This window comes from Athalia rosae, chromosome 2 (genome assembly GCF_917208135.1).
Source record: "Athalia rosae chromosome 2, iyAthRosa1.1, whole genome shotgun sequence".
NCBI lineage: Eukaryota > Metazoa > Arthropoda > Insecta > Hymenoptera > Athaliidae > Athalia > Athalia rosae.
Window position 1 is genome coordinate 2,427,328 of NC_064027.1, and position 12,506 is coordinate 2,439,833.

General features: G+C 45.7%; 1 protein-coding gene and 1 long non-coding RNA gene across 3 annotated transcripts in view; both read right to left on the bottom strand.

Moving 5' to 3' along the window:
• The window catches only part of LOC105691699 (hemicentin-1), a 182,544-nt gene that overhangs the window by 40,260 nt on the left and 129,778 nt on the right, over positions 1-12,506 (bottom strand). The window lies entirely within an intron of this gene.
• The window catches only part of LOC125499948, a 63,778-nt gene that overhangs the window by 3,079 nt on the left and 48,193 nt on the right, over positions 1-12,506 (bottom strand). The window contains exon 2 of the long non-coding RNA XR_007277055.1: positions 8,854-8,953. This is a non-coding gene — a long non-coding RNA (uncharacterized LOC125499948). The remainder of the gene's footprint in view (positions 1-8,853; positions 8,954-12,506) is intronic.

Below are 12,506 nucleotides of genomic sequence, written 5' to 3' on the forward strand. Positions count from 1 at the left end.
TGTGCGTCTATTTCTATATCTATTCACGGTGCATAGGTATACAGAAGTGACGCAATTTCGAATCTCAAGAGTTGGCGAGATTTATGAAAGCGCGATTCGATGGACCGGTGAAACGAAATAGAGAAAGAAGAAGGTCGCTCGAGTTCTCCCAACAGTTTTTTTGAAAAATTTTCGAACAAGAGCAGAGACTAAAAATAGACAGTGAAGAAAATAGTGAGTAAAAAGAAATTCGGAATACCGCGTCCCGCGCCAGACACGAGTTCGGGACTCTAACCGAGCGTCTTTCTCCGGTTACGTCAAATTGTTTGCTCGTGATTTACGTTCGCGGCGATAGCGCGAGTAGTCGAACAACCCGTCGGAGGTACACGGAGAATCTTCCACCTACACCTGAAAAACACATCGCGGTACATAGGACAACGAGTACGGCGCACTACGTCGAACAGATAAATATAGTATAAGCTGGATGTCTACACGTAGTACTGCTGCAACCGCCAGTTTTGAAAGTGGAACGTTCGCTACGTGGGCACTACGAACCCTACGACGCGCACACGTACGCGTAACCTACGTACGTCGTAGAGACGAACACGTGGAAACGCAGGTACGGCGCAGGAGAGGCATAACCCGGTCTCTGGTTCGGCTATACTACAAGGAGAGGTGCAACTACACTACGACTGTAGTTCTACCTACCGTACTCTTACTACTACTACGAGCACCGCCGCCGCCAACATCGCCGCCAACATCGCCGTTCGAGTACAAGCTCCGAAACCGTCTGGCACGGAGTCAAAACATTCCGAAGGTGCGCTCACGGTCGGCAGCACGCTGCGGCTTTTATACGTGCACACCGTATTACCGTACACACGTTACACACCTCCTCGCCGCCGGGCAGGAACCTAAATTTAGGCCCTCGGGCCCAGAAACCGTTGAACTCGACGTCGAACGATCGACTACTACGCCGAAGTTCGACCGCACCACCGGACCTCCACGGAAATTAGAAATTCGTGTACGATATTACCTGTTCATTGACTTTGAAACGCGGCTTTGCGATCGCACAACTTTCAGGCGGAATATAGTGAAATTAAGAATGGATTCGATTCGAAGAATTTCCAACCACGCACGCATCCTCGATGCACACCGTTAATTTCTCGTCGAATTCCTGAAACTTGTAGAGACGATTAAACCAACGCTGCATTGTACACGGGCGTAGTTATAGTGATTATATTTCACGGATAATGGTTAACGGATTATCGTGTTTTCTGAGCTTAACTCGGAACGGAACGGACGCGGAGATGCAGATGCCGCGCGGCGTGCGGCGTGCGGCGTGCGGCGGGCGCGGAACGCTCATACGCCGTATTACTGCTGCCGTAGACTGCAGCTTGGATGTATTAAAATTTTTATTGCTTCAATGTGCTGATGAGAGATTTTATGGGGGAGATTTTTATTTAGCTACTGCAGCGCCTTATGGATTCGACGTATACGTACGTACGTACGTACGTACCTACCTACCTTACCCGGGCAACGGTTGCTCCGGGTTAAACGTCGTACGAAAGAGTTGGTTCTTCGTGACCGTATAAGTCGGATTAGGATTATGAAAAGGACTGGTGGATACGCGGTTACGAGGATCGCTGAAAAAAATACAATTTTCAGCACCAGGGTGTACGTAAAAGATTTACGATTTTTTGACTCCTCGTCCGCGAGACCACCACCGGTCGACGATTGATTCAGACCGCGTTTCGATCGAAAAAAGTAAAGACGAAAATCGAATTCTCGGTTTCGATCACGACCGTCGTTCGAAAGCAACTTTTACAATCGCGGTTGGAATAACGTAAGATTTATCATTTCGTACAGGAAAATTATAGACTGTGAAATCGATCGGAGTTCTTCTGGCGTGCGCACGACGGTATTAACGTGTACATACACCTTATTACACGCGCCACATGCCGCCGCTGTCGCCGCATATATGTATCTCAAAACCGAAGACGTGAACATCGAAATTCGATATCGACCGAAAGTTTCACCAGACGCCGGGCGAACAGCGCGGTAGAAATTTCGAGTAAATTCTTCTTCTCCTCGTTCACGGACTTCGAGCGGAACGACGAAAAGATAATTTTTTAGATGTGCATGTATACATCCAGAAAAGTATTCAGCGGACAATCGGCTTCGCTCACGTTCGTCCGATCGTCGTCAAATCCTTCACGATTTCGGCCGAAAATCATCATCCGTACGGCGTTCAGTCTTATTGGAAAGCGCGGATTCGCGGGGGTGTGGTTGGGACGCGAGATGAATCGGGGAGTCATCTCCTCTAGTGCTTCGGCTAAAAAATAACAGCAGCGGTAGCAACGACGCGACGCGGTGTATACGGAGTAATATCTACCGTTCAGGTATCAAACCGAAAAGTCCCCGCGTTCTCCTCGGTGCACTCTGTACGACGGCTTTCACATCTTCGATCTGGATCACAACGCACACGCGCGCGAACCTGTGTGTGTGTTTTTGTGCGAGATCGAAGTCGCGTCGTAGGGACGGGGAGTCGCTGCACGTGCATTCCGCAGACGTGGATATACCTCGAAAGTTACGAGGAGAAGTTGTTGCGGCGTGGCGAGCGAGTGACCGGTGAAGAGTTTGATTTCAATTTCCCTTATTCTATTTTATACGTTGGGTGCGGCGGGTTCCTTCGAAATTTCTCCTCGACCGCGAACGTCGTCTTCGGTTACCGCCGACTCGCCGCTGACTCCGAGATATTGACGAGGCGAAATCCTGCCGCGATCGGATGAGTATAACAACACCCATCGTCGTCGACATCTTCGTCTGCCGATGGAACGAGATCCACGCAGACTTATTTTTTTATTTCGTCCTAACGTAGGTGGCTGCATCGTTCCGGGGCGGTGAGACATTTATTTTCTTTCATAGGCCTGCTCTTCGTGTAAAAGAAATTAGTTGGAGACGATGCTCAAACGTTTGGTACGCACGATCGGATACGGCCACGCGACCGGCATGGAAAAATTGCCGGTGGGTCGGGCAGCAGAAGTAAAACGTCCCGATCGAGGAACGGTGGTAGGGTTGGTTGTGAGTTTAGTGACGTTGTTGCAGGCCGCCTTCGAAAAGAACTATCGCGTTTACGTGGGGTACCAGACGGCAGCCATTTTGGAAACCATCGTCTCCACACTGCTTCGACAAAGTGCAGTCGAGTGTGCGACGAGTAGGTAGGTAGGTAGGTAGGTAGGTAGGTAGATAGGTAGGTATAGGATGGAGGAGTGAGGTGAGCACGGCAGAGTTGAAAACGTGTAGTATAAAACGTTCGGAGAGAAGAAGAGATGAAAAATCGGTGTACGTATATATGGGAGACGAGGGGTGGGAGGAAGTGATTGGAGACACGAGGATGTAACGAAAAAGAGTCAGCTATAGGAACGTCGGGGTCATCGTGTGACGACGACGTAGCGTGTGTGACCGTGAAAGGGCAACGCTGACGAAGTGGACGCGGCGAGCGGGTCTACCGTACTGTTGTAGATTTGCATTCGTAGTCGTACTGTAGCTTGTAATTTTAACCCCGTGTGCCTCGGATGATTTAATCCATGATGTCCTCAGTCGTACGAATGTGGTAGGTGAAGCGGACTTTTGACCTTCTCCCGCAATTCTTCATCTCTCAGTCTTTAGCTTCGTTCGTTTCGTGCTCGTATTTATGTATTTTTCTCCCTGACCCTCCGAAGCGGAAAAAAGCCCGTAGAGATTTGAGGTCAGGGTTCGTTCGGTCTGGCTTATCTCGCATCTTCCTAATTGGATTTCGCATTGTCGCAAACTCCGGATCGTTACCTAGAAGAGGATTATTATTCTAATTGGGAAAGCCGGAATTATACCGACGACTGAAGTCTGCTTTCGCGAATAATTAAGACGACGCTTTTAACCAGTGTACATACAAAACTAGCTATATACCTACGTACGTATGTACAATACCTATATCCCGCACCCGCCAACCGTCCTGCAGGATACCGTACACTCTGTAAATTTGCTTCCAATTAAACAAATTTGAAGAGAAGAGGTAAACGCTAAAAATTAAAGCACGTAATTGAAATAACGATGAAGATGATCAGTAACGGATGCAACTACTCGTGTCTTCTGATTTGTCAACCCTTTCAATTCGACGAGCAAAAAAAGCAAAAAAAAAAAAGAAACAGAAATCCGTGATGTAAAAAAATAAGTGCGACGACGGCACATTTCCACTCGGATTGGAGGACTGGAGGAATTTTCAATCCGCCGTCGTTGGCGCGAAAAAGGGAGGTGAAAAAAAAAAGTTGCGCAGGTGTTCGAATGCGTATATATATATTATTGTATATCTTCCATATGCGGGTTCCGCGAACAAAAGTCCGGCATGAGGACGCGGTGACCTCGAGGGTATTTGCGCGTCCCTTACGGGGGACGCGTGTGAGGAGCAGGTTTTGAACTCGTCCATCTATCAACGTCCTGGAAATTTAGTGTCACGTGTCACGAAGGACCGGGACCGTCGCGAGAGTGAAAAGTGAGATGAAGGGAGGGAGGATCGTGATCCATCCAATTGCCGCGCGAATTTTGGCACTCGAAGACGTGCCACCTCGGGCGAAAATAAGAGCGAAGAAGACGAAGTCATTTTCCTCTGTATAGAAAACTTTTATCCTCTTTGTCAAAATATCGGTGGATATAAGTTGGCACCCGTGACCGCTCGACGCCCACGTACATCATGTGGTTAGTTTTGGGTCGAGGAGTGCATGGAAAGGAGCGTAGGGAATCGAAAAACGAAAAAAAATAAAATAAAAAGGGTGAATAGAAAAGAATGGCGCACGAGAGAGTGCCCGGGAAGGGGTCGCCGGCGAACAAACTTGGCGATCAAAAATACTCGGGAACTACTTAGCAGGAAAAGTTGAGAGAGGACGGTGGCTGAAGATGGCAAAAAAAAAAAAAAAAAAAAGCGCGAGCGAAAATAGGAAAATGAAAAGAATGGAAAAAAAATATGGGTAAGAAATGAAAAAAGAAATGGAGGTCGAGTGTGTTTGCGAAACGTAACGTCCATTCGATGTAACGGTGACCAGTGTAGGTATAAGTTGGTAGCGAAGGAGGGTGAGTTATACTTGGCGCGGTAGCTTCCTCCTCTGCCTACACGCTCTTTTTCTCGTTATATTTCTCCTCTCCTCGCACCTAGCCGCCCATATACCCCGGGAGTCGGGCAAACTCGTCTCTCCGTGGAAACTGCAGTACATAGAGCGTCGTGATGCGAGATTTTTCCAAGTTAATGGAACTATTACCCGCCACGTGCCCGTGAAAATAAGATTCGCACCGTAGCCCAACTACGACGATGACGAGGAGCGCGAAAAGAAAGACCGAAGGGGAAATAACGCCGAAGAAGACCCGCTCGTATGATACATGCGCGTTGTCACCTCGTAAGAAAATACAGAGCGAACCGGGGGGGAGTTCGCTCCGTGCGAGTCTCTATACCGGAAAATATATAAACTTATATGACGTACACGGTCTATATTCACCTACGTGTCCGTTGTACATGGGACGATTTGTCAAACGCGGTCGTGAACTTTTGAAAAGAATTACGTCGCGTGGAAAAAAAGAGAGACAAAAAAAAATCTGTTGCAATGTAAAAATTATCGCAGATGCATCTGCGATAAAATCATCCGTGGAGCGACCGCGTTATAACTCGCGCTATGCATCGAATCGATAAATCGGTATATAACGATTCGGTATCGGTTAGCACTCTGCAATTTATAGATTTAAATCGCGTATAACACGCACGCCTGACCGTATGGCGAGGCTTCTGAAACTAATCAAATCGGACAGAAAGGTCGAAGTCAGTGCGCAGCGAATTTGCATTGGACGGCAAATAGTCCGTACGTTCGCCCCCGTAGGTATACGTCGCGATACGTATATGCGCATAAATTACACGTACGTACGTGTGTGTCGGTTAAAATTTCCATGGAATCATATCTCCGCGTTTCGGATAGACCTACGGCTGACCGTATTGGTGGACAAACATTAACTAGAAATCAAATTACCATTTCGTCCTGTACCTGTGTACCCGCGCTCTGTAAACTCGCTTCACTTGTATTTGTTTCATTAAAATCGTTGCAACAAACGCGTCACTAATCGGTACTTGAGCCGAAATAGCCGATGATATTTTACCTATAGAAATGTGAAATTGCAGTTCCAGATTTTCCCTGTAACATTACCTGTGTATATATATACCTTTACCTACAACTCCGTAACGGTTTTAGATTCTAACGACTTTCCAACGGAAACTCTGGTTCAATTGAACAGCTTGTGCTCAAATTATCGTTCCATTTTATCCGATTTCTGTTTGCCGGCCAACGTGTTTCAATAGAGTTTTACAATTTTACGATATCAACTATTTTCCGGACTGCCCCAACGGTTTTCTCATCTGACTTATTCCACTGCGGGTTATTCAAACCTGGGGAAAATCGAACGAACCGGATCGCACCGTAAAAAAACAGAAAAAAAAAAACGAAAAAAAAAAAAGATCTCGCTGTCCCGGGCAAATACGAAGTCAAAATTAAACTCGCTTGTATTTTTCCGGATTCCGGTGACTTTCTCATAAGACACGTGTAACGATTGTTTGTATCCCCACCGTTTATATTGTTTGCCATGATATTTTCCGATCTTGGCCGGAAATTTGTCGCAATCTTTTCTCTCGCTAGTGGTTATCCGTTTCTCGATTTCTAAACTTTCCCAACGTTGTACACGGACCGGCGGTGGATGAGATGATATAAAAATTTATTCCGAGGCCGAAAAAAAAGAGGTTGAAACTTCACTTTTGCAGACCTTGTAAGAAAGTGCCTCTGCTCTTCCATTCGCAATGACGGACGTCGTATGTACTCGCGTGTAATTTCTCGCTCGGAAAACGGGTCGGACAAGCTACATACTTTTTCTGTCTACTGCGCGACGTGTATAATTGGCCGGTTCTATCATAGTTCTATAATGTACAATTTTTACGCGAGATGCTAAGCGAGCTTGGTTTATGGTTGCGGAGCATCGTATCACGTAATTCACCTTCCACACCGTAGTTGGAAAGGAAAAGCAAAACTTGCGTATCAAGAGTACGCGGCATTAAATTTGGATAATATAAAAAAAAATCTCCATGAGAGATTTATTTCTTCAATCGAAATTTGCGGTATACCGAATCATCCGATGACGAGAATTCAAAAAAAGGTGAGATCACCTTCGTTTCAGATTCTCCACACTACTCTTCATAGATTGCGGGATGCGAATGGACCTTCTCGAGATTTTCACGCGTAGTTCGCCTTCGTGGGAACGGATCCCTCACCGACTGTTTCGAGGTAGCGATTACGTGTTTATAGGAAGGACTTTAGCTGCTCGGGGGGATTAATAGATGAGACGAAGGGTAGGTAAAGAGGTTGCAGGAAATCCGTGCAACAGGTGGTGTTGACTGTATAGGGAGGGTTGCTAGGCCGGCGGCGCGCGGCGTCGCGACGCGGCAGCTTCGTTCGTTTCACCGCGAACTTCCATCCACTTCAGGATGCTACCGATGCAGCGCAGATAACGCGCCAGCCCGGCGCGGGCGTCGCGCCGGATGAGGGAATAAAAAGGAAGAAATAAACGAAAGAGAACGAAAAAAAATACATCCACCGCCGACGGGGGTGGGTATTCGTCGCTCAACGATCCCGGATAGCGGGAGAGGAGAGTCACCGCTAATTAAGACCTCTTTTGGCAATAATTAAAACCGCGACACACGCGCGCAAAAATAAAAAAGAAAGAAAAAGAAAAAGAGAAAAAAAAAAGAAGAATAACTGGACGGTTGCCATAACATCTTTCCACCGTACTCGCATCGATCGGAAAGTGGATAAAAATCTCGCCGCGTTGTAGAGACAACCAGGTCTAAAAAAGCCCTGGAAAAACGGGCTGATTATCGGCGACCCGTTCTCTTCAAATATTGTAATTTTCTTTTTACTTTTTTTTTTTTATTTCTCCGCGAATCGTTCAACCGTGATCTCTGGTATTTACATTATACTTATAATGGTGTGTTTCTGGGCGTAATTTACATGAATCTTTTACGGAGAATGAGACGAAGTCTTTCGTTACAGCGAACGTAAAGTTTTTTTTTTTCTTCTTTTTCTCTCTTTCGCTCGATCATTTTCACGAGTGTACGGACACGATGTCGGCGACGGTGGATCGATCGGAGGGAACGATCCTCAGACCGCAATCCCGCGGGCCCGTTGACTCCGACGCTGTACCTTTTCTCGCGAGTCATTGTGTCTCTCTTCCTTGTTCCTTTTTTTTTTTCCTGCACTTACTCTCTTTCTCGACGGTCGTTCGAGTTTTTTTTTTTTTTTTTTTTTTCACTCTCGTCACCCGGGCGACGTGACTCATTCCGAAATCACTCGGATTTATTGAAAAACCATTCTTCGCTCTAATGGGAGGAACACGCGGAAGAAAGAGACACTCGTTATCTTCAAGCTCTGCCTTACGTACACACCGCACAGGTATATGTATACCTCGTATAACGCGTTAAGTACACGTGTAAGATTCCCGACACGAGTCGTTGTTTCGAAAAAATGCACCGGCTAAAAATACCCCATCGATTATCTCGAGAGGGACGACGGAATTACGTAGGACATCGGTATTCCCATTAAACTGACAATTTTCGGAAAATTTCTGGTTCCTTCACCTCGGTTCTGAAAATGTTTACCTATTTTGATTTTCTTTCTTCTGGTGAAAAAGTTTTCTCCGTTCGATTCATAGTTTTTCATTGTCTTCGATGGTAATTCAACATGAGGTGGTTTCGTCCGCGAAATCGTACGGTCTTACATTAAGGTAGAGACGCATCGCGTGAACCGCGATCGTTATTACCTTCCTTTGTTAATTTTTTGAAAGAATTCAACGAGCGTCAACCTGTAGCCGGTCTGACTCCTCGGTACGGCGCACACCGCGATGTACCGTTCGGACATACCTGAAACAAAAAAAGGAAAATACCCGATAGAGTGGAGACCGAAAATTCGTGAAATCTATTTTTTCGAAAAGTAATTTACATTCCGCGATCGACGTCGCTCGACATTCTTTCCCCCTTCTTCTCCCTCCCCTCATCCAATATACCCACGCCTAATTCTCTTAATTTTATTTCACTCTCCTCTCCTTTTCGTCGATTCGAATAATTAGATACACACGAAATTGATTCAATCCAATCATCCCACAGCACGATTAATTTCGAGCAAACTGTATATAGGTGTATATATATATATATATACGGTGCGCTAATGTCCCGTCTCTCTATAATTCTTCCGGTTACATTTATATTTATAATACCTCTTAAAAAAGCGATAACCATCGCATTCACTTTTTCACACGGGGGTTTCTCGAAGCAGAAGAAAAAAAAAAAAACGAGAGAAGAAAAATAAAAGGAATAAAAGGAATCGCGGAGAAAGCGTCAATTGAAAGAAGTGGGCCCCCGGTATTGTCGAGGCCCTCTGCGACGTACGAACACCACTTCGGCGAGCGGTATTTAATTAAATTTTACGACGAATCACGGGGCAATCAACGCGAGGAACGCCGTTCCACGAGATGACGAAGCATGTGAAAGACCCGCTATAATAAAGTATAGCAGTCTCCGACGAGCAACAGTAGAAGCAGTAGCTCCGATTTTCTATTCGGGATATTACGGAAGAGGTCTGAAAGCCTAATCCCCCAGCCTAAACGTCAAAATTTTATACAAAATTTCTGCTAAGGGTTGCCGGTTAACTGCCGTACGTTATTATTATTAGGGCGAAAATTATAGTTTGCCACGGTATCCCCTGTACACCGGCAAACGCTGCAGCAATTCCGACACGGCCCATGGAAATTGTTTCGCATAAATTGAACCTTATTACCGCAAAACAATTACCTATACAATACAGACGACTACCCCGTGTTCGGTAGGTGTCGACGCGACGCGAGACAACAACAAGAGTCCTCGGGGATGAAAATCGTTTTTTTTCCACCCGTTTACGTCGCTCGTCTCTTTCGACGAAATAAAAAATCCTCCGTCCCTCGGATCGGAGGGGGAGAGGAAAAAACGCTGAATAAAATAGAAGTGAAAAGAAAGGAGTGGGGCGGGGCGGGGGGGAAAAGGAGATAAAAAATTATACCGGCCAAAGGTTAACCCCGTGTCCATTTCTGCACCTGTGGGACACTCGTTACCCAACTTTCCCCGTACCGTCGACGTAGACATGAATTCATGAATTTATATCTAGTTTTTTTTTTTTTTTGCGTTATTATTATTGTTGTAATTTTTTCCTTTTTTTTTTTTTTCTTTTTTTTTCTCAAAACGTCTTCACATGGTAGAAGCGAGTCGAACAAAGGAGAACTTTTGACAGATATCCCCGCATTATATTCTCCCTGTACAGTATTATATAACCCAGCTTAACCCCAGAAATGAGGATTCCTCGAGGGATTTGGTACGTATGCCTAATCGGAAAAGTTAATTTTTTTTACCTTTTCCGCTTGGTAAAATTTAATCAAAGGGGTAGCCTAATTTTAATTGAATTCTTTGAGAATGGAAGTAAAATCTTTGAAACGTTTAACGGGGGAAAAAAGGTAGAGAGAGAGAAAGAAACGCGAGAACGGTCGGTCGTATTAAACATACAACGAAATTTCAAAAAAAAAAAGGGACTCCGCGTCGCAAACGGAGCTCGGTTGAATCCGGTGCGAATAAAAGTTGGCGGATCACGTCTCAGCCAGCGTTGGGCGATAATGCAACGGTGGATATTCGCGTAACGGGGACAGAAACCGATAATCGAATTGCAGGGCGTCGAAAACGCAATTATACGGGGTCGACGGGTTATGCGAAGGCTCGGCTGGTTTGACAGTGAGTGAAAATTAAAAATCCAGCCCCGTCCTCGTCCCCGTGGCTTAATGCATTTTTAATCATCGACTGGAAAAGGCGCTAATTCCAGCGCGCCCGAAGAGGATTCCAGTAGACCGAAGAAAAAAGGAATAAAAAAAAACTAATAAAAAGAGCGAACAGACGATCGAAACTGAAAGAAAAAAAATCACGAAATGTGTCCACAGCGGCTGAACGCTCTTCAAAATTTGTCCCTCTCTCGATCTTCATCTCGAGTTTCAACTGTTCCATCTCCTTCCTCTCCCCCGTCGCCCCGTCGCCCCCCGCGGCCCCTCACCCTCGGGAGATATCCAACTCCGGAGTTTATCTCTCGCGACTGACTCCTCTGCTCCTGTGCACTTCGTACCACGCGATTAAACCGTCGGATTTATCGCGTCTGGAAACGTAGAATCTCAGGACCCTTTGTGTCCCGAAGGGGATCACGACGCTCGATAGACAAAAGGGTTATTAACGGTGACGCGTCTCGGAAAATAATTTAATTGCAGAGCTAAGAATAAAAATACAAGAAAAAAAAACAAAAAAAAAAAACCAACTTACGGTCAAACGCTACAGAGTTAACCGAAGTACGGAGCGCTTAGATTTTACGTCATACATTTGCCGAAGTGAGCACGAAACCGCAAGTTGCAGCCGTTTTGTCGAAGATATGACGAGATTATATAGAGAAATGACGACGATTTACGTATAGTATGTATATTGTATGAGGTCTCCGTACGAAGTTTGGTTGTTTCAAAGTTGTTTAGTTTAGTTTCTTACTACAGATTAACCGGAATGAACTTTGTAAGAGGCGAAATAATTCCCTGGCTTCTGTCTGATATGATCCGACCAACTTCTGAAATTACTCAGTCTGGACATAGCTCGGCTGCAAATCCAGATATTAAAAAGGATCGAGTATAATAGCGGGATTTATCGCCCTTTTTTTTCAAATTCAATATCGAGTTCCACTTCCAAATTTTCTATTTACCGAATCAATTTCTCATACGTATAGAAAAGTAGTACAAATTGGCCAGAAGTAGTAGAAGTTGATATCCCGGTACAGCCGAAGCTCCAAAGACAAAAGAAGTAAAAGGGACGGAGCGATCGGGAGGGTGGAAATAAAAGAGAAAAAAACAAAAAGAAAAAGAAAAAAGGAAAAATGAAACATCAACCGAAATTCCATCGGCGGGGTACCCCGAGAATTGGAAAGTTGTTCGGGATTTGTTCGGTCGGCTACCTCGGTAACTTTGAAGACCAAATAACGTCCAAGAAGCAATCACCTCTTCGACCACATGTTGTCGAGGACGACGCCGACCATCGGGGCCTCGCATCTGCAGACCCGTCACACCGGTCCCAGTTTTTACATTGGCGTAGAAAGGCGCGGATCTTTTCATCTGCATCGTGCGCGCGCGCGCGCCCGCGATACACGTCAAAAGTTTCTCGGATCGTCGGAGGCCTTCCTTATCCGGATCCTGCAGCTCGACACGACTCATTGTCAGATGACGGGCTTCGACTCCTACGATTTCGGAGTCACTCGGAACAGATTTCTACACAGATCCATTAATGTTCGAACCGCCGTTCTTTTTTCCCTCCCAGTCTTACGATTAGTTGTCTCGTATTTTTAGACTCGGACGGATCTCGTCGAGAGGCGATC